At 49.6% G+C, this 19,893-nt stretch overlaps 9 non-coding genes across 9 annotated transcripts; all 9 read left to right on the top strand.

Moving 5' to 3' along the window:
• Nucleotides 1–1,626: 1,626 nt before the first annotated feature.
• On the top strand, nucleotides 1,627–1,700 carry Trnaa-agc (transfer RNA alanine (anticodon AGC)). The gene has a single exon. It is a non-coding gene; the product is annotated as a tRNA-Ala (tRNA).
• A 1,505-nt stretch (nucleotides 1,701–3,205) lies between these two features.
• On the top strand, nucleotides 3,206–3,279 carry Trnaa-agc (transfer RNA alanine (anticodon AGC)). The gene has a single exon. It is a non-coding gene; the product is annotated as a tRNA-Ala (tRNA).
• Nucleotides 3,280–4,784: 1,505 nt separating this feature from the next.
• Trnaa-agc (transfer RNA alanine (anticodon AGC)) lies at nucleotides 4,785–4,858 on the top strand. The gene has a single exon. It is a non-coding gene; the product is annotated as a tRNA-Ala (tRNA).
• Nucleotides 4,859–6,363: 1,505 nt separating this feature from the next.
• Trnaa-agc (transfer RNA alanine (anticodon AGC)) lies at nucleotides 6,364–6,437 on the top strand. The gene has a single exon. It is a non-coding gene; the product is annotated as a tRNA-Ala (tRNA).
• A 1,505-nt stretch (nucleotides 6,438–7,942) lies between these two features.
• Trnaa-agc (transfer RNA alanine (anticodon AGC)) lies at nucleotides 7,943–8,016 on the top strand. The gene has a single exon. It is a non-coding gene; the product is annotated as a tRNA-Ala (tRNA).
• Nucleotides 8,017–9,521: 1,505 nt separating this feature from the next.
• On the top strand, nucleotides 9,522–9,595 carry Trnaa-agc (transfer RNA alanine (anticodon AGC)). The gene has a single exon. It is a non-coding gene; the product is annotated as a tRNA-Ala (tRNA).
• Nucleotides 9,596–11,111: 1,516 nt separating this feature from the next.
• On the top strand, nucleotides 11,112–11,185 carry Trnaa-agc (transfer RNA alanine (anticodon AGC)). The gene has a single exon. It is a non-coding gene; the product is annotated as a tRNA-Ala (tRNA).
• A 1,505-nt stretch (nucleotides 11,186–12,690) lies between these two features.
• Nucleotides 12,691–12,764, top strand: Trnaa-agc (transfer RNA alanine (anticodon AGC)). The gene has a single exon. It is a non-coding gene; the product is annotated as a tRNA-Ala (tRNA).
• Nucleotides 12,765–14,269: 1,505 nt separating this feature from the next.
• On the top strand, nucleotides 14,270–14,343 carry Trnaa-agc (transfer RNA alanine (anticodon AGC)). The gene has a single exon. It is a non-coding gene; the product is annotated as a tRNA-Ala (tRNA).
• Nucleotides 14,344–19,893: the final 5,550 nt, after the last annotated feature.

Genomic DNA, 19,893 nt, shown 5'->3' with positions numbered 1-19,893 from the left:
TCTGTGACGTTGATACGACTGTATGTAGCACTACTAGTTATCCGGGGGGTGGGCGTAGCTCAGATGGTAGAGCGCTCGCTTAGTGTGCGAGAGGTACTGGGATCGATACCCAGCGCCTCCAGAATTTTTAACACACCTACATGCGCACCATGCCATGCAAGTGGAATAATTCCCAACCGGCAGAGGTGTGTAGGCAGATACAAGCGAACGATTAGCATCCACAATTGGCGAGCGTGCTTTTATTCGTGCGCAGGAAGCACCCTCCTCCCACACCTACACTTAATTTAGAAACAGTACAAATGTTCCCGTAAGATTCTCAAGCCTACGTCGGAAAGATCTGCCTTGCGCCGATTTCACGTAAATCCCACTGCACGTTCCCATTCTTTGCGTGCAGTCGGCTGCTACTGGTGTTGCTGGTTGTGACTGCTGATAACAGATGCCGTAGCAATCAATTCATGGAGTGAGTTGTGTGTTTTGCGATAGTCTGTCTCTGACAAGGAAGCACAGGTGATATAGGTGCGAACACAGGAAGCTTGCAGCCCCTCGCTGCCTGCAGACACAGAGCAGCCACACTAGAAGAGCGGCCTAAGCCGTAGGCGAAATGTGCTCATTCGCTTTGGCGCGACGTCGAACTGTAAATAAGGCTGTCACTAGCGTGAGCGTCGTGTAAAGTCGGAAAAGTCATCTGCATGGGTGATTGCCAAGTTTGGGGAGCGTTTCGTAGTACGATCAGTGCAATGGAGACGCGGAAACTTGTTGTGTCCCAGTGTTTTGCAGTTGGACGACAAGTGTTTTACACAGTAGCAAAGAGCGAGGCACTGAGTTGGCATGAACAATGGAGAGCACAATGGGGCTCGAGATGTGCTTGTTACCTCAGGTGCTGTGTGATTGTCGACAAGGAGTGAAATGGACCAATTTGTGACCGCCCTTTCAATTTAAGACGTTCAAAACAGACGGAATTTGCATTCGTAATACCAGAGCATCGAAACTACTTGGAACTCTTGTGTATATGAACGTGTCCGCGCCTTTGTATTCTGGTACCTTCGCCGCTACAAACCAACCAACCATCGTGTCCGTGCACATCAATGTTGCAAAGAATGGAGAATAGCCAGGCTTGGTCGTGTGTGTAGCTGTAGCTCAGTTGGCAGACCGTTCGCTTAGCGTGTGAACGGTCTCGGGTTCAAGCCCCGGCTCCTCCATGTTTTGTGGTCAGTGCATGGTAAGTGTTGGTCGCGGCGAACATAAACGCACGCAAGAAGTTGCAAAACCAGCGTCACATACTGATAGGATGTATACTGTCATAAGGAGAGCAAGATGTAAGTGTGGGGACCGGCTGTTATCGTGGTGTCATCGAGTGCAGATCTGTCTTAGGTATCACGGCTTAACGTCATTGAAGTCTAGAGAAGGGACAACACGTTCGTCTTACTCAGAGCGGTGTCTGAACTCTATTTTCGACGTTATGCGTGCCACTTTCATTGTGGCCAACTACGATTCGATACAGAATGCACGAAACCTTTAAGACACCCTCACTGATACATAGAGAGAAGTGTTTGTCTGCGGAATAATGGGAGTGCAAGGGTCTGTGACGTTGATACGACTGTATGTAGCACTACTAGTTATCGGGGGGGTGGGCGTAGCTCAGATGGTAGAGCGCTCGCTTAGCGTGCGAGAGGTACTGGGATCGATACCCAGCGCCTCCAGAATTTTTAACACACCTACATGCGCACCTTGCCATGCAAGTGGAATAATTCCCAACCGGCAGAGGTGTGTAGGCAGATACAAGCGAACGATTAGCATCCACAATTGGCGAGCGTGCTTTTATTCGTGCGCAGGAAGCACCCTCCTCCCACACCTACACTTAATTTAGAAACAGTACAAATGTTCCCATAAGATTCTCAAGCCTACGTCGGAAAGATCTGCCTTGCGCCGATTTCACGTAAATCCCACTGCACGTTCCCATTCTTTGCGTGCAGTCGGCTGCTACTGGTGTTGCTGGTTGTGACTGCTGATAAGAGATGCCGTAGCAATCAATTCATGGAGTGAGTTGTATGTTTTGCGATAGTCTGTCTCTGACAAGGAAGCACAGGTGATATAGGTGCGAACACAGGAAGCTTGCAGCCCCTCGCTGCCTGCAGACACAGAGCAGCCACACTAGAAGAGCGGCCTAAGCCGTAGGCGAAATGTGCTCATTCGCTTTGGCGCGACGTCGAACTGTAAATAAGGCTGTCACTAGCGTGAGCGTCGTGTAAAGTCGGAAAAGTCATCTGCATGGGTGATTGCCAAGTTTGGGGAGCATTTCGTAGTACGATCAGTGCAATGGAGACGCGGAAACTTGTTGTGTCCCAGTGTTTTGCAGTTGGACGACAAGAGTTTTACACAGTAGCAAAGAGCGAGGCACTGAGTTGGCATGAACAATGGAGAGCACAATGGGGCTCGAGATGTGCTTGTTACCTCAGGTGCTGTGTGATTGTCGACAAGGAGTGAAATGGACCAATTTGTGACCGCCCTTTCAATTTAAGACGTTCAAAACAGACGGAATTTGCATTCGTAATACCAGAGCATCGAAACTACTTGGAACTCTTGTGTATATGAACGTGTCCGCGTCTTTGTATTCTGGTACCTTCGCCGCTACAAACCAACCAACCATCGTGTCCGTGCACATCAGAGTTGCAATGAATGGAGAATAGCCAGGCTTGGTCGTGTGTGTAGCTGTAGCTCAGTTGGCAGACCGTTCGCTTAGCGTGTGAACGGTCTCGGGTTCAAGCCCCGGCTCCTCCATGTTTTGTGGTCAGTGCATGGTAAGTGTTGGTCGCGGCGAACATAAACGCACGCAAGAAGTTGCAAAACCAGCGTCACAGACTGATATGATGTATACTGTCATAGGGAGAGCAAGATGTAAGTGTGGGGACCGGCTGTTATCGTGGTGTCATCGAGTGCAGATCTGTCTTAGGTATCACGGCTTAACGTCATTGAAGTCTAGAGAAGGGACAACACGTTCGTCTTACTCAGAGCGGTGTCTGAACTCTATTTTCGACGTTATGCGTGCCACTTTCATTGTGGCCAACTACGATTCGACACAGAATGCACGAAACCTGAAAGACACCCTCACTGATACATAGAGAGTAGTGTTTGTCTGCGGAATAATGGGAGTGCAAGGGTCTGTGACGTTGATATGACTGTATGTAGCACTACAAGTTATCGGGGGGGTGGGCGTAGCTCAGATGGTAGAGCGCTCGCTTAGCGTGCGAGAGGTACTGGGATCGATACCCAGCGCCTCCAGAATTTTTAACACACCTACATGCGCACCATGCCATGCAAGTGGAATAATTCCCAACCGGCAGAGGTGTGTAGGCAGATACAAGCGAACGATTAGCATCCACAATTGGCGAGCGTGCTTTTATTCGTGCGCAGGAAGCACCCTCCTCCCACACCTACACTTAATTTAGAAACAGTACAAATGTTCCCGTAAGATTCTCAAGCCTACGTCGGAAAGATCTGCCTTGCGCCGATTTCACGTAAATCCCACTGCACGTTCCCATTCTTTGCGTGCAGTCGGCTGCTACTGGTGTTGCTGGTTGTGACTGCTGATAACAGATGCCGTAGCAATCAATTCATGGAGTGAGATGTGTGTTTTGCGATAGTCTGTCTCTGACAAGGAAGCACAGGTGATATAGGTGCGAACACAGGAAGCTTGCAGCCCCTCGCTGCCTGCAGACACAGAGCAGCCACACTAGAAGAGCGGCCTAAGCCGTAGGCGAAATGTGCTCATTCGCTTTGGCGCGACGTCGAACTGTAAATAAGGCTGTCACTAGCGTGAGCGTCGTGTAAAGTCGGAAAAGTCATCTGCATGGGTGATTGCCAAGTTTGGGGAGCGTTTCGTAGTACGATCAGTGCAATGGAGACGCGGAAACTTGTTGTGTCCCAGTGTTTTGCAGTTGGACGACAAGAGTTTTACACAGTAGCAAAGAGCGAGGCACTGAGTTGGCATGAACAATGGAGAGCACAATGGGGCTCGAGATGTGCTTGTTACCTCAGGTGCTGTGTGATTGTCGACAAGGAGTGAAATGGACCAATTTGTGACCGCCCTTTCAATTTAAGACGTTCAAAACAGACGGAATTTGCATTCGTAATACCAGAGCATCGAAACTACTTGGAACTCTTGTGTATATGAACGTGTCCGCGCCTTTGTATTCTGGTACCTTCGCCGCTACAAACCAACCAACCATCGTGTCCGTGCACATCAGTGTTGCAAAGAATGGAGAATAGCCAGGCTTGGTCGTGTGTGTAGCTGTAGCTCAGTTGGCAGACCGTTCGCTTAGCGTGTGAACGGTCTCGGGTTCAAGCCCCGGCTCCTCCATGTTTTGTGGTCAGTGCATGGTAAGTGTTGGTCGCGGCGAACATAAACGCACGCAAGAAGTTGCAAAACCAGCGTCACATACTGATAGGATGTATACTGTCATAGGGAGAGCAAGATGTAAGTGTGGGGACCGGCTGTTATCGTGGTGTCATCGAGTGCAGATCTGTCTTAGGTATCACGGCTTAACGTCATTGAAGTCTAGAGAAGGGACAACACGTTCGTCTTACTCAGAGCGGTGTCTGAACTCTATTTTCGACGTTATGCGTGCCACTTTCATTGTGGCCAACTACGATTCGACACAGAATGCACGAAACCTGAAAGACACCCTCACTGATACATAGAGAGTAGTGTTTGTCTGCGGAATAATGGGAGTGCAAGGGTCTGTGACGTTGATACGACTGTATGTAGCACTACTAGTTATCGGAGGGGTGGGCGTAGCTCAGATGGTAGAGCGCTCGCTTAGCGTGCGAGAGGTACTGGGATCGATACCCAGCGCCTCCAGAATTTTTAACACACCTACATGCGCACCTTGCCATGCAAGTGGAATAATTCCCAACCGGCAGAGGTGTGTAGGCAGATACAAGCGAACGATTAGCATCCACAATTGGCGAGCGTGCTTTTATTCGTGCGCAGGAAGCACCCTCCTCCCACACCTACACTTAATTTAGAAACAGTACAAATGTTCCCATAAGATTCTCAAGCCTACGTCGGAAAGATCTGCCTTGCGCCGATTTCACGTAAATCCCACTGCACGTTCCCATTCTTTGCGTGCAGTCGGCTGCTACTGGTGTTGCTGGTTGTGACTGCTGATAAGAGATGCCGTAGCAATCAATTCATGGAGTGAGTTGTATGTTTTGCGATAGTCTGTCTCTGACAAGGAAGCACAGGTGATATAGGTGCGAACACAGGAAGCTTGCAGCCCCTCGCTGCCTGCAGACACAGAGCAGCCACACTAGAAGAGCGGCCTAAGCCGTAGGCGAAATGTGCTCATTCGCTTTGGCGCGACGTCGAACTGTAAATAAGGCTGTCACTAGCGTGAGCGTCGTGTAAAGTCGGAAAAGTCATCTGCATGGGTGATTGCCAAGTTTGGGGAGCGTTTCGTAGTACGATCAGTGCAATGGAGACGCGGAAACTTGTTGTGTCCCAGTGTTTTGCAGTTGGACGACAAGAGTTTTACACAGTAGCAAAGAGCGAGGCACTGAGTTGGCATGAACAATGGAGAGCACAATGGGGCTCGAGATGTGCTTGTTACCTCAGGTGCTGTGTGATTGTCGACAAGGAGTGAAATGGACCAATTTGTGACCGCCCTTTCAATTTAAGACGTTCAAAACAGACGGAATTTGCATTCGTAATACCAGAGCATCGAAACTACTTGGAACTCTTGTGTATATGAACGTGTCCGCGCCTTTGTATTCTGGTACCTTCGCCGCTACAAACCAACCAACCATCGTGTCCGTGCACATCAGAGTTGCAATGAATGGAGAATAGCCAGGCTTGGTCGTGTGTGTAGCTGTAGCTCAGTTGGCAGACCGTTCGCTTAGCGTGTGAACGGTCTCGGGTTCAAGCCCCGGCTCCTCCATGTTTTGTGGTCAGTGCATGGTAAGTGTTGGTCGCGGCGAACATAAACGCACGCAAGAAGTTGCAAAACCAGCGTCACAGACTGATATGATGTATACTGTCATAGGGAGAGCAAGATGTAAGTGTGGGGACCGGCTGTTATCGTGGTGTCATCGAGTGCAGATCTGTCTTAGGTATCACGGCTTAACGTCATTGAAGTCTAGAGAAGGGACAACACGTTCGTCTTACTCAGAGCGGTGTCTGAACTCTATTTTCGACGTTATGCGTGCCACTTTCATTGTGGCCAACTACGATTCGACACAGAATGCACGAAACCTGAAAGACACCCTCACTGATACATAGAGAGTAGTGTTTGTCTGCGGAATAATGGGAGTGCAAGGGTCTGTGACGTTGATATGACTGTATGTAGCACTACAAGTTATCGGGGGGGTGGGCGTAGCTCAGATGGTAGAGCGCTCGCTTAGCGTGCGAGAGGTACTGGGATCGATACCCAGCGCCTCCAGAATTTTTAACACACCTACATGCGCACCATGCCATGCAAGTGGAATAATTCCCAACCGGCAGAGGTGTGTAGGCAGATACAAGCGAACGATTAGCATCCACAATTGGCGAGCGTGCTTTTATTCGTGCGCAGGAAGCACCCTCCTCCCACACCTACACTTAATTTAGAAACAGTACAAATGTTCCCGTAAGATTCTCAAGCCTACGTCGGAAAGATCTGCCTTGCGCCGATTTCACGTAAATCCCACTGCACGTTCCCATTCTTTGCGTGCAGTCGGCTGCTACTGGTGTTGCTGGTTGTGACTGCTGATAACAGATGCCGTAGCAATCAATTCATGGAGTGAGATGTGTGTTTTGCGATAGTCTGTCTCTGACAAGGAAGCACAGGTGATATAGGTGCGAACACAGGAAGCTTGCAGCCCCTCGCTGCCTGCAGACACAGAGCAGCCACACTAGAAGAGCGGCCTAAGCCGTAGGCGAAATGTGCTCATTCGCTTTGGCGCGACGTCGAACTGTAAATAAGGCTGTCACTAGCGTGAGCGTCGTGTAAAGTCGGAAAAGTCATCTGCATGGGTGATTGCCAAGTTTGGGGAGCGTTTCGTAGTACGATCAGTGCAATGGAGACGCGGAAACTTGTTGTGTCCCAGTATTTTGCAGTTGGACGACAAGAGTTTTACACAGTAGCAAAGAGCGAGGCACTGAGTTGGCATGAACAATGGAGAGCACAATGGGGCTCGAGATGTGCTTGTTACCTCAGGTGCTGTGTGATTGTCGACAAGGAGTGAAATGGACCAATTTGTGACCGCCCTTTCAATTTAAGACGTTCAAAACAGACGGAATTTGCATTCGTAATACCAGAGCATCGAAACTACTTGGAACTCTTGTGTATATGAACGTGTCCGCGCCTTTGTATTCTGGTACCTTCGCCGCTACAAACCAACCAACCATCGTGTCCGTGCACATCAGTGTTGCAAAGAATGGAGAATAGCCAGGCTTGGTCGTGTGTGTAGCTGTAGCTCAGTTGGCAGACCGTTCGCTTAGCGTGTGAACGGTCTCGGGTTCAAGCCCCGGCTCCTCCATGTTTTGTGGTCAGTGCATGGTAAGTGTTGGTCGCGGCGAACATAAACGCACGCAAGAAGTTGCAAAACCAGCGTCACATACTGATAGGATGTATACTGTCATAGGGAGAGCAAGATGTAAGTGTGGGGACCGGCTGTTATCGTGGTGTCATCGAGTGCAGATCTGTCTTAGGTATCACGGCTTAACGTCATTGAAGTCTAGAGAAGGGACAACACGTTCGTCTTACTCAGAGCGGTGTCTGAACTCTATTTTCGACGTTATGCGTGCCACTTTCATTGTGGCCAACTACGATTCGACACAGAATGCACGAAACCTGAAAGACACCCTCACTGATACATAGAGAGTAGTGTTTGTCTGCGGAATAATGGGAGTGCAAGGGTCTGTGACGTTGATACGACTGTATGTAGCACTACTAGTTATCGGAGGGGTGGGCGTAGCTCAGATGGTAGAGCGCTCGCTTAGCGTGCGAGAGGTACTGGGATCGATACCCAGCGCCTCCAGAATTTTTAACACACCTACATGCGCACCTTGCCATGCAAGTGGAATAATTCCCAACCGGCAGAGGTGTGTAGGCAGATACAAGCGAACGATTAGCATCCACAATTGGCGAGCGTGCTTTTATTCGTGCGCAGGAAGCACCCTCCTCCCACACCTACACTTAATTTAGAAACAGTACAAATGTTCCCATAAGATTCTCAAGCCTACGTCGGAAAGATCTGCCTTGCGCCGATTTCACGTAAATCCCACTGCACGTTCCCATTCTTTGCGTGCAGTCGGCTGCTACTGGTGTTGCTGGTTGTGACTGCTGATAAGAGATGTCGTAGCAATCAATTCATGGAGTGAGTTGTATGTCTTGCGATAGTCTGTCTCTGACAAGGAAGCACAGGTGATATAGGTGCGAACACAGGAAGCTTGCAGCCCCTCGCTGCCTGCAGACACAGAGCAGCCACACTAGAAGAGCGGCCTAAGCCGTAGGCGAAATGTGCTCATTCGCTTTGGCGCGACGTCGAACTGTAAATAAGGCTGTCACTAGCGTGAGCGTCGTGTAAAGTCGGAAAAGTCATCTGCATGGGTGATTGCCAAGTTTGGGGAGCGTTTCGTAGTACGATCAGTGCAATGGAGACGTGGAAACTTGTTGTGTCCCAGTGTTTTGCAGTTGGACGACAAGAGTTTTACACAGTAGCAAAGAGCGAGGCACTGAGTTGGCATGAACAATGGAGAGCACAATGGGGCTCGAGATGTGCTTGTTACCTCAGGTGCTGTGTGATTGTCGACAAGGAGTGAAATGGACCAATTTGTGACCGCCCTTTCAATTTAAGACGTTCAAAACAGACGGAATTTGCATTCGTAATACCAGAGCATCGAAACTACTTGGAACTCTTGTGCGTATGAACGTGTCCGCGCCTTTGTATTCTGGTACCTTCGCCGCTACAAACCAACCAACCATCGTGTCCGTGCACATCAGAGTTGCAGAGAATGGAGAATAGCCAGGCTTGGTCGTGTGTGTAGCTGTAGCTCAGTTTGCAGACCGTTCGCTTAGCGTGTGAACGGTCTCGGGTTCAAGCCCCGGCTCCTCCATGTTTTGTGGTCAGTGCATGGTAAGTGTTGGTCGCGGCGAACATAAACGCACGCAAGAAGTTGCAAAACCAGCGTCACAGACTGATATGATGTATACTGTCATAAGGAGAGCAAGATGTAAGTGTGGGGACCGGCTGTTATCGTGGTGTCATCGAGTGCAGATCTGTCTTAGGTATCACGGCTTAACGTCATTGAAGTCTAGAGAAGGGACAACACGTTCGTCTTACTCAGAGCGGTGTCTGAACTCTATTTTCGACGTTATGCGTGCCACTTTCATTGTGGCCAACTACGATTCGATACAGAATGCACGAAACCTGAAAGACACCCTCACTGACACATAGAGAGTAGTGTTTGTCTGCGGAATAATGGGAGTGCAAGGGTCTGTGACGTTGATACGACTGTATGTAGCACTACTAGTTATCCGGGGGGTGGGCGTAGCTCAGATGGTAGAGCGCTCGCTTAGCGTGCGAGAGGTACTGGGATCGATACCCAGCGCCTCCAGAATTTTTAACACACCTACATGCGCACCTTGCCATGCAAGTGGAATAATTCCCAACCGGCAGAGGTGTGTAGGCAGATACAAGCGAACGATTAGCATCCACAATTGGCGAGCGTGCTTTTATTCGTGCGCAGGAAGCACCCTCCTCCCACACCTACACTTAATTTAGAAACAGTACAAATGTTCCCATAAGATTCTCAAGCCTACGTCGGAACGATCTGCCTTGCGCCGATTTCACGTAAATCCCACTGCACGTTCCCATTCTTTGCGTGCAGTCGGCTGCTACTGGTGTTGCTGGTTGTGACTGCTGATAACAGATGCCGTAGCAAACAATTCATGGAGTGAGTTGTATGTTTTGCGATAGTCTGTCTCTGACAAGGAAGCACAGGTGATATAGGTGCGAACACAGGAAGCTTGCAGCCCCTCGCTGCCTGCAGACACAGAGCAGCCACACTAGAAGAGCGGCCTAAGCCGTAGGCGAAATGTGCTCATTCGCTTTGGCGCGACGTCGAACTGTAAATAAGGCTGTCACTAGCGTGAGCGTTGCGTGAGCGTCGTGTAAAGTCGGAAAAGTCATCTGCATGGGTGATTGCCAAGTTTGGGGAGCGTTTCGTAGTACGATCAGTGCAATGGAGACGCGGAAACTTGTTGTGTCCCAGTGTTTTGCAGTTGGACGACAAGAGTTTTACACAGTAGCAAAGAGCGAGGCACTGAGTTGGCATGAACAATGGAGAGCACAATGGGGCTCGAGATGTGCTTGTTACCTCAGGTGCTGTGTGATTGTCGACAAGGAGTGAAATGGACCAATTTGTGACCGCCCTTTCAATTTAAGACGTTCAAAACAGACGGAATTTGCATTCGTAATACCAGAGCATCGAAACTACTTGGAACTCTTGTGCGTATGAACGTGTCCGCGCCTTTGTATTCTGGTACCTTCGCCGCTACAAACCAACCAACCATCGTGTCCGTGCACATCAGAGTTGCAGAGAATGGAGAATAGCCAGGCTTGGTCGTGTGTGTAGCTGTAGCTCAGTTTGCAGACCGTTCGCTTAGCGTGTGAACGGTCTCGGGTTCAAGCCCCGGCTCCTCCATGTTTTGTGGTCAGTGCATGGTAAGTGTTGGTCGCGGCGAACATAAACGCACGCAAGAAGTTGCAAAACCAGCGTCACAGACTGATATGATGTATACTGTCATAAGGAGAGCAAGATGTAAGTGTGGGGACCGGCTGTTATCGTGGTGTCATCGAGTGCAGATCTGTCTTAGGTATCACGGCTTAACGTCATTGAAGTCTAGAGAAGGGACAACACGTTCGTCTTACTCAGAGCGGTGTCTGAACTCTATTTTCGACGTTATGCGTGCCACTTTCATTGTGGCCAACTACGATTCGATACAGAATGCACGAAACCTGAAAGACACCCTCACTGATACATAGAGAGTAGTGTTTGTCTGCGGAATAATGGCAGTGCAAGGGTCTGTAACGTTGATACGACTGTATGTAGCACTACTAGTTATCGGGGGGGTGGGCGTAGCTCAGATGGTAGAGCGCTCGCTTAGCGTGCGAGAGGTACTGGGATCGATACCCAGCGCCTCCAGAATTTTTAACCCACCTACATGCGCACCTTGCCATGCAAGTGGAATAATTCCCAACCGGCAGAGGTGTGTAGGCAGATACAAGCGAACGATTAGCATCCACAATTGGCGAGCGTGCTTTTATTCGTGCGCAGGAAGCACCCTCCTCCCACACCTACACTTAATTTAGAAACAGTACAAATGTTCCCATAAGATTCTCAAGCCTACGTCGGAAAGATCTGCCTTGCGCCGATTTCACGTAAATCCCACTGCACGTTCCCATTCTTTGCGTGCAGTCGGCTGCTACTGGTGTTGCTGGTTGTGACTGCTGATAAGAGATGCCGTAGCAATCAATTCATGGAGTGAGTTGTATGTTTTGCGATAGTCTGTCTCTGACAAGGAAGCACAGGTGATATAGGTGCGAACACAGGAAGCTTGCAGCCCCTCGCTGCCTGCAGACACAGAGTAGCCACACTAGAAGAGCGGCCTAAGCCGTAGGCGAAATGTGCTCATTCGCTTTGGCGCGACGTCGAACTGTAAATAAGGCTGTCACTAGCGTGAGCGTCGTGTAAAGTCGGAAAAGTCATCTGCATGGGTGATTGCCAAGTTTGGGGAGCGTTTCGTAGTACGATCAGTGCAATGGAGACGCGGAAACTTGTTGTGTCCCAGTGTTTTGCAGTTGGACGACAAGAGTTTTACACAGTAGCAAAGAGCGAGGCACTGAGTTGGCATGAACAATGGAGAGCACAATGGGGCTCGAGATGTGCTTGTTACCTCAGGTGCTGTGTGATTGTCGACAAGGAGTGAAATGGACCAATTTGTGACCGCCCTTTCAATTTAAGACGTTCAAAACAGACGGAATTTGCATTCGTAATACCAGAGCATCGAAACTACTTGGAACTCTTGTGTATATGAACGTGTCCGCGCCTTTGTATTCTGGTACCTTCGCCGCTACAAACCAACCAACCATCGTGTCCGTGCACATCAGAGTTGCAGAGAATGCAGAATAGCCAGGCTTGGTCGTGTGTGTAGCTGTAGCTCAGTTGGCAGACCGTTCGCTTAGTGTGTGAACGGTCTCGGGTTCAAGCCCCGGCTCCTCCATGTTTTGTGGTCAGTGCATGGTAAGTGTTGTTCGCGGCGAACATAAACGCACGCAAGAAGTTGCAAAACCAGCGTCACAGACTGATATGATGTATACTGTCATAAGGAGAGCAAGATGTAAGTGTGGGGACCGGCTGTTATCGTGGTGTCATCGAGTGCAGATCTGTCTTAGGTATCACGGCTTAACGTCATTGAAGTCTAGAGAAGGGACAACACGTTCGTCTTACTCAGAGCGGTGTCTGAACTCTATTTTCGACGTTATGCGTGCCACTTTCATTGTGGCCAACTACGATTCGATACAGAATGCACGAAACCTGAAAGACACCCTCACTGATACATAGAGAGTAGTGTTTGTCTGCGGAATAATGGGAGTGCAAGGGTCTGTGACGTTGATACGACTGTATGTAGCACTACGAGTTATCCGGGGGGTGGGCGTAGCTCAGATGGTAGAGCGCTCGCTTAGCGTGCGAGAGGTACTGGGATCGATACCCAGCGCCTCCAGAATTTTTAACCCACCTACATGCGCACCTTGCCATGCAAGTGGAACAATTCCCAACCGGCAGAGGTGTGTAGGCAGATACAAGCGAACGATTAGCATCCACAATTGGCGAGCGTGCTTTTATTCGTGCGCAGGAAGCACCCTCCTCCCACACCTACACTTAATTTAGAAACAGTTCAAATGTTCCCATAAGATTCTCAAGCCTACGTCGGAAAGATCTGCCTTGCGCCGATTTCACGTAAATCCCACTGCACGTTCCCATTCTTTGCGTGCAGTCGGCTTCTACTGGTGTTGCTGGTTGTGACTGCTGATAACAGATGCCGTAGCAATCAATTCATGGAGTGAGTTGTATGTTTTGCGATAGTCTGTCTCTGACAAGGAAGCACAGGTGATATAGGTGCGAACACAGGAAGCTTGCAGCCCCTCGCTGCCTGCAGACACAGAGCAGCCACACTAGAAGAGCGGCCTAAGCCGTAGGCGAAATGTGCTCATTCGCTTTGGCGCGACGTCGAACTGTAAATAAGGCTGTCACTAGCGTGAGCGTCGTGTAAAGTCGGAAAAGTCATCTGCATGGGTGATTGCCAAGTTTGGGGAGCGTTTCGTAGTACGATCAGTGCAATGGAGACGCGGAAACTTGTTGTGTCCCAGTGTTTTGCAGTTGGACGACAAGAGTTTTACACAGTAGCAAAGAGCGAGGCACTGAGTTGGCATGAACAATGGAGAGCACAATGGGGCTCGAGATGTGCTTGTTACCTCAGGTGCTGTGTGATTGTCGACAAGGAGTGAAATGGACCAATTTGTGACCGCCCTTTCAATTTAAGACGTTCAAAACAGACGGAATTTGCATTCGTAATACCAGAGCATCGAAACTACTTGGAACTCTTGTGTATATGAACGTGTCCGCGCCTTTGTATTCTGGTACCTTCGCCGCTACAAACCAACCAACCATCGTGTCCGTGCACATCAGAGTTGCAGAGAATGGAGAATAGCCAGGCTTGGTCGTGTGTGTAGCTGTAGCTCAGTTTGCAGACCGTTCGCTTAGCGTGTGAACGGTCTCGGGTTCAAGCCCCGGCTCCTCCATGTTTTGTGGTCAGTGCATGGTAAGTGTTGGTCGCGGCGAACATAAACGCACGCAAGAAGTTGCAAAACCAGCGTCACAGACTGATATGATGTATACTGTCATAAGGAGAGCAAGATGTAAGTTTGGGGACCGGCTGTTATCGTGGTGTCATCGAGTGCAGATCTGTCTTAGGTATCACGGCTTAACGTCATTGAAGTCTAGAGAAGGGACAACACGTTCGTCTTACTCAGAGCGGTGTCTGAACTCTATTTTCGACGTTATGCGTGCCACTTTCATTGTGGGCAACTACGATTCGATACAGAATGCACGAAACCTGAAAGACACCCTCACTGATACAGAGAGAGTAGTGTTTGTCTGCGGAATAATGGGAGTGCAAGGGTCTGTGACGTCGATACGACTTTATGTAGCACTACTAGATATCCGGGGGGTGGGCGTAGCTCAGATGGTAGAGCGCTCGCTTAGCGTGCGAGAGGTACTGGGATCGATACCCAGCGCCTCCAGAATTTTTAACACACCTACATGCGCACCTTGCCATGCAAGTGGAATAATTCCCAACCGGCAGAGGTGTGTAGGCAGATACAAGCGAACGATTAGCATCCACAATTGGCGAGCGTGCTTTTATTCGTGCGCAGGAAGCACCCTCCTCCCACACCTACACTTAATTTAGAAACAGTACAAATGTTCCCATAAGATTCTCAAGCCTACGTCGGAAAGATCTGCCTTGCGCCGATTTCACGTAAATCCCACTGCACGTTCCCATTCTTTGCGTGCAGTCGGCTGCTACTGGTGTTGCTGGTTGTGACTGCTGATAACAGATGCCGTAGCAATCAATTCATGGAGTGAGTTGTATGTTTTGCGATAGTCTGTCTCTGACAAGGAAGCACAGGTGATATAGGTGCGAACACCGGAAGCTTGCAGCCCCTCGCTGCCTGCAGACACAGAGCAGCCACACTAGAAGAGCGGCCTAAGCCGTAGGCGAAATGTGCTCATTCGCTTTGGCGCGACGTCGAACTGTAAATAAAGCTGTCACTAGCGTGAGCGTCGTGAAAAGTCGGAAAAGTCATCTGCATGGGTGATTTCCAAGTTTGGGGAGCGTTTCGTAGTACGATCAGTGCAATGGAGACGCGGAAACTTGTTGTGTCCCAGTGTTTTGCAGTTGGACGACAAGAGTTTTACACAGTAGCAAAGAGCGAGGCACTGAGTTGGCATGAATAATGGAGAGCACAATGGGGCTCGAGATGTGCTTGTTACCTCAGGTGCTGTGTGATTGTCGACAAGGAGTGAAATGGACCAATTTGTGACCGCCCTTTCAATTTAAGACGTTCAAAACAGCCGGAATTTGCATTCGTAATACCAGAGCATCGAAACTACTTGGAACTCTTGTGTATATGAACGTGTCCGCGCCTTTGTATTCTGGTACCTTCGCCGCTACAAACCAACCAACCATCGTGTCCGTGCACATCAGAGTTGCAGAGAATGGAGAATAGCCAGGCTTGGTCGTGTGTGAAGCTGTAGCTCAGTTGGCAGACCGTTCGCTTAGCGTGTGAACGGTCTCGGGTTCAAGCCCCGGCTCCTCCATGTTTTGTGGTCAGTGCATGGTAAGTGTTGGTCGCGGCGAACATAAACGCACGCAAGAAGTTGCAAAACCAGCGTCACAGACTGATATGATGTATACTGTCATGAGGAGAGCAAGATGTAAGTGTGGGGACCGGCTGTTATCGTGGTGTCATCGAGTGCAGATCTGTCTTAGGTATCACGGCTTAACGTCATTGAAGTCTAGAGAAGGGACAACACGTTCGTCTTACTCAGAGCGGTGTCTGAACTCTATTTTCGACGTTATGCGTGCCACTTTCATTGTGGCCAACTACGATTCGATACAGAATGCACGAAACCTGAAAGACACCCTCACTGATACATAGAGAGTAGTGTTTGTCTGCGGAATAATGGGAGTGCAAGGGTCTGTGACGTTGATATGACTGTATGTAGCACTAGTAGCTCCGGGGAGGTGGGCGTAGCTCAGATGGTAGAGCGCTCGCTTAGCGTGCGAGAGGTACTGTAATCGATACCCAGCGCCTCCAGAGTTTTTAACACACCTACATGCGCACCTTGCCATGCAAGTGGAATAATTCCCAACCGGCAGAGGTGTGTAGGCAGATACAAGCGAACGAGTAGCATCCACAATTGGCGAGCGTGCTTTTATTCGTGCGCAGGAAGCACCCTCCTCCCACACCTACACTTAATTTAGAAACAGTACAAATGTTCCCATAAGATTCTCAAGCCTACGTCGGAAAGATCTGCCTTGCGCCGATTTCACGTAAATCCCACTGCACGTTCCCATTCTTTGCGTGCAGTCGGCTGCTACTGGTGTTGCCGGTTGTGACTGCTGATAACAGATGCCGTAGCAATCAATTCATGGAGTGAGTTGTATGTTTTGCGATAGTCTGTCTCTGACAAGGAAGCACAGGTGATATAGGTGCGAACACAGGAAGCTTGCAGCCCCTCGCTGCCTGCAGACACAGAGCAGCCACACTAGAAGAGCGGCCTAAGCCGTAGGCGAAATGTGCTCATTCGCTTTGGCGCGACGTCGAACTGTAAATAAGGCTGTCACTAGCGTGAGCGTCGTGTAAAGTCGGAAAAGTCATCTGCATGGGTGATTGCCAAGATTGGGGAGCGTTTCGTAGTACGATCAGTGCAATGGAGACGCGGAAACTTGTTGTGTCCCAGTGTTTTGCAGTTGGACGACAAGAGTTTTACACAGTAGCAAAGAGCGAGGCACTGAGTTGGCATGAACAATGGAGAGCACAATGGGGCTCGAGATGTGCTTGTTACCTCAGGTGCTGTGTGATTGTCGACAAGGAGTGAAATGGACCAATTTGTGACCGCCCTTTCAATTTAAGACGTTCAAAACAGACGGAATTTGCATTCGTAATACCAGAGCATCGAAACTACTTGGAACTCTTGTGTATATGAACGTGTCCGCGCCTTTGTATTCTGGTACCTTCGCCGCTACAAACCAACCAACCATCGTGTCCGTGCTCATCAGAGTCGCAAAGAATGGAGAATGGCCAGGCTTGGTCGCGTGTGTAGCTGTAGCTCAGTTGGCAGATCGTTCGCTTAGCGTGTGACGGGCTCGGGTCCAAGCCCCGGCTCCTCCATGTTTTGTGGTCAGTGCATGGTAAGTGTTGGTCGCGGCGAACATAAACGCACGCAAGAAGTTGCAAAACCAGCGTCACAGACTGATATGATGTATACTGTCATAAGGAGAGCAAGATGTAAGTGTGGGGACCGGCTGTTATCGTGGTGTCATCGAGTGCAGATCTGTCTTAGGTATCACGGCTTAACGTCATTGAAGTCTAGAGAAGGGACAACACGTTCGTCTTACTCAGAGCGGTGTCTGAACTCTATTTTCGACGTTATGCGTGCCACTTTCATTGTGGCAAACTACGATTCGATACAGAATGCACGAAACCTGAAAGACAACCTCACTGATACATAGAGAGTAGTGTTTGTCTGCGGAATAATGGGAGTGCAAGGGTCTGTGACGTTGACACGACTGTATGTAGCACTACTAGTTATCGGGGGGGTGCGCGTAGCTCAGATGGTAGACCGCTCGCTTAGCGTGCGAGAGGTACTGGGATCGATACCCAGCGCCTCCAGAATTTTTAACACACCTACATGCGCACCTTGCCATGCAAGTGGAATAATTCCCAACCGGCAGAGGTGTGTAGGCAGATACAAGCGAACGATTAGCATCCACAATTGGCGAGCGTGCTTTTATTCGTGCGCAGGAAGCACCCTCCTCCCACACCTACACTTAATTTAGAAACAGTACAAATGTTCCCATAAGATTCTCAAGCCTACGTCGGAAAGATCTGCATTGCGCCGATTTCACGTAAATCCCACTGCACGTTCCCATTCTTTGCGTGCAGTCGGCTGCTACTGGTGTTGCTGGTTGTGACTGCTGATAACAGATGCCGTAGCAATAAATTCATGGAGTGAGTTGTATGTTTTGCGATAGTCTGTCTCTGACAAGGAAGCACAGGTGATATAGGTGCGAACACCGGAAGCTTGCAGCCCCTCGCTGCCTGCAGACACAGAGCAGCCACACTAGAAGAGCGGCCTAAGCCGTAGGCGAAATGTGCTCATTCGCTTTGGCGCGACGTCGAACTGTAAATAAGGCTGTCACTAGCGTGAGCGTCGTGTAAAGTCGGAAAAGTCATCTGCATGGGTGATTGCCAAGTTTGGGGAGCGTTTCGTAGTACGATCAGTGCAATGGAGACGCGGAAACTTGTTGTGTCCCAGTGTTTTGCAGTTGGACGACAAGAGTTTTACACAGTAGCAAAGAGCGAGGCACTGAGTTGGCATGAACAATGGAGAGCACAATGGGGCTCGAGATGTGCTTGTTACCTCAGGTGCTGTGTGATTGTCGACAAGGTGTGAAATGGACCAATTTGTGACCGCCCTTTCAATTTAAGACGTTCAAAACAGACGGAATTTGCATTCGTAATACCAGAGCATCGAAACTACTTGGAACTCTTGTGTATATGAACGTGTCCGCGCCTTTGTATTCTGGTACCTTCGCCGCTACAAACCAACCAACCATCGTGTCCGTGCACATCAGAGTTGCAGAGAATGGAGAATAGCCAGGCTTGGTCGTGTGTGAAGCTGTAGCTCAGTTGGCAGACCGTTCGCTTAGCGTGTGAACGGTCTCGGGTTCAAGCCCCGGCTCCTCCATGTTTTGTGGTCAGTGCATGGTAAGTGTTGGTCGCGGCGAACATAAACGCACGCAAGAAGTTGCAAAACCAGCGTCACAGACTGATATGATGTATACTGTCATGAGGAGAGCAAGATGTAAGTGTGGGGACCGGCTGTTATCGTGGTGTCATCGAGTGCAGATCTGTCTTAGGTATCACGGCTTAACGTCATTGAAGTCTAGAGAAGGGACAACACGTTCGTCTTACTCAGAGCGGTGTCTGAACTCTATTTTCGACGTTATGCGTGCCACTTTCATTGTGGCCAACTACGATTCGATACAGAATGCACGAAACCTGAAAGACACCCACACTGATACATAGAGAGTAGTGTTTGTCTGCGGAATAATGGGAGTGCAAGGGTCTGTGACGTTGATATGACTGTATGTAGCACTAGTAGCTCCGGGGAGGTGGGCGTAGCTCAGATGGTAGAGCGCTCGCTTAGCGTGCGAGAGGTACTGTAATCGATACCCAGCGCCTCCAGAGTTTTTAACACACCTACATGCGCACCTTGCCATGCAAGTGGAATAATTCCCAACCGGCAGAGGTGTGTAGGCAGATACAAGCGAACGAGTAGCATCCACAATTGGCGAGCGTGCTTTTATTCGTGCGCAGGAAGCACCCTCCTCCCACACCTACACTTAATTTAGAAACAGTACAAATGTTCCCATAAGATTCTCAAGCCTACGTCGGAAAGATCTGCCTTGCGCCGATTTCACGTAAATCCCACTGCACGTTCCCATTCTTTGCGTGCAGTCGGCTGCTACTGGTGTTGCCGGTTGTGACTGCTGATAACAGATGCCGTAGCAATCAATTCATGGAGTGAGTTGTATGTTTTGCGATAGTCTGTCTCTGACAAGGAAGCACAGGTGATATAGGTGCGAACACAGGAAGCTTGCAGCCCCTCGCTGCCTGCAGACACAGAGCAGCCACACTAGAAGAGCGGCCTAAGCCGTAGGCGAAATGTGCTCATTCGCTTTGGCGCGACGTCGAACTGTAAATAAGGCTGTCACTAGCGTGAGCGTCGTGTAAAGTCGGAAAAGTCATCTGCATGGGTGATTGCCAAGATTGGGGAGCGTTTCGTAGTACGATCAGTGCAATGGAGACGCGGAAACTTGTTGTGTCCCAGTGTTTTGCAGTTGGACGACAAGAGTTTTACACAGTAGCAAAGAGCGAGGCACTGAGTTGGCATGAACAATGGAGAGCACAATGGGGCTCGAGATGTGCTTGTTACCTCAGGTGCTGTGTGATTGTCGACAAGGAGTGAAATGGACCAATTTGTGACCGCCCTTTCAATTT

Source organism: Schistocerca gregaria, chromosome 11, assembly GCF_023897955.1.
Source record: "Schistocerca gregaria isolate iqSchGreg1 chromosome 11, iqSchGreg1.2, whole genome shotgun sequence".
In the NCBI taxonomy this organism is placed as follows: Eukaryota; Metazoa; Arthropoda; class Insecta; order Orthoptera; family Acrididae; genus Schistocerca; species Schistocerca gregaria.
This window is presented reverse-complemented; position numbering and strand designations above follow the sequence as displayed.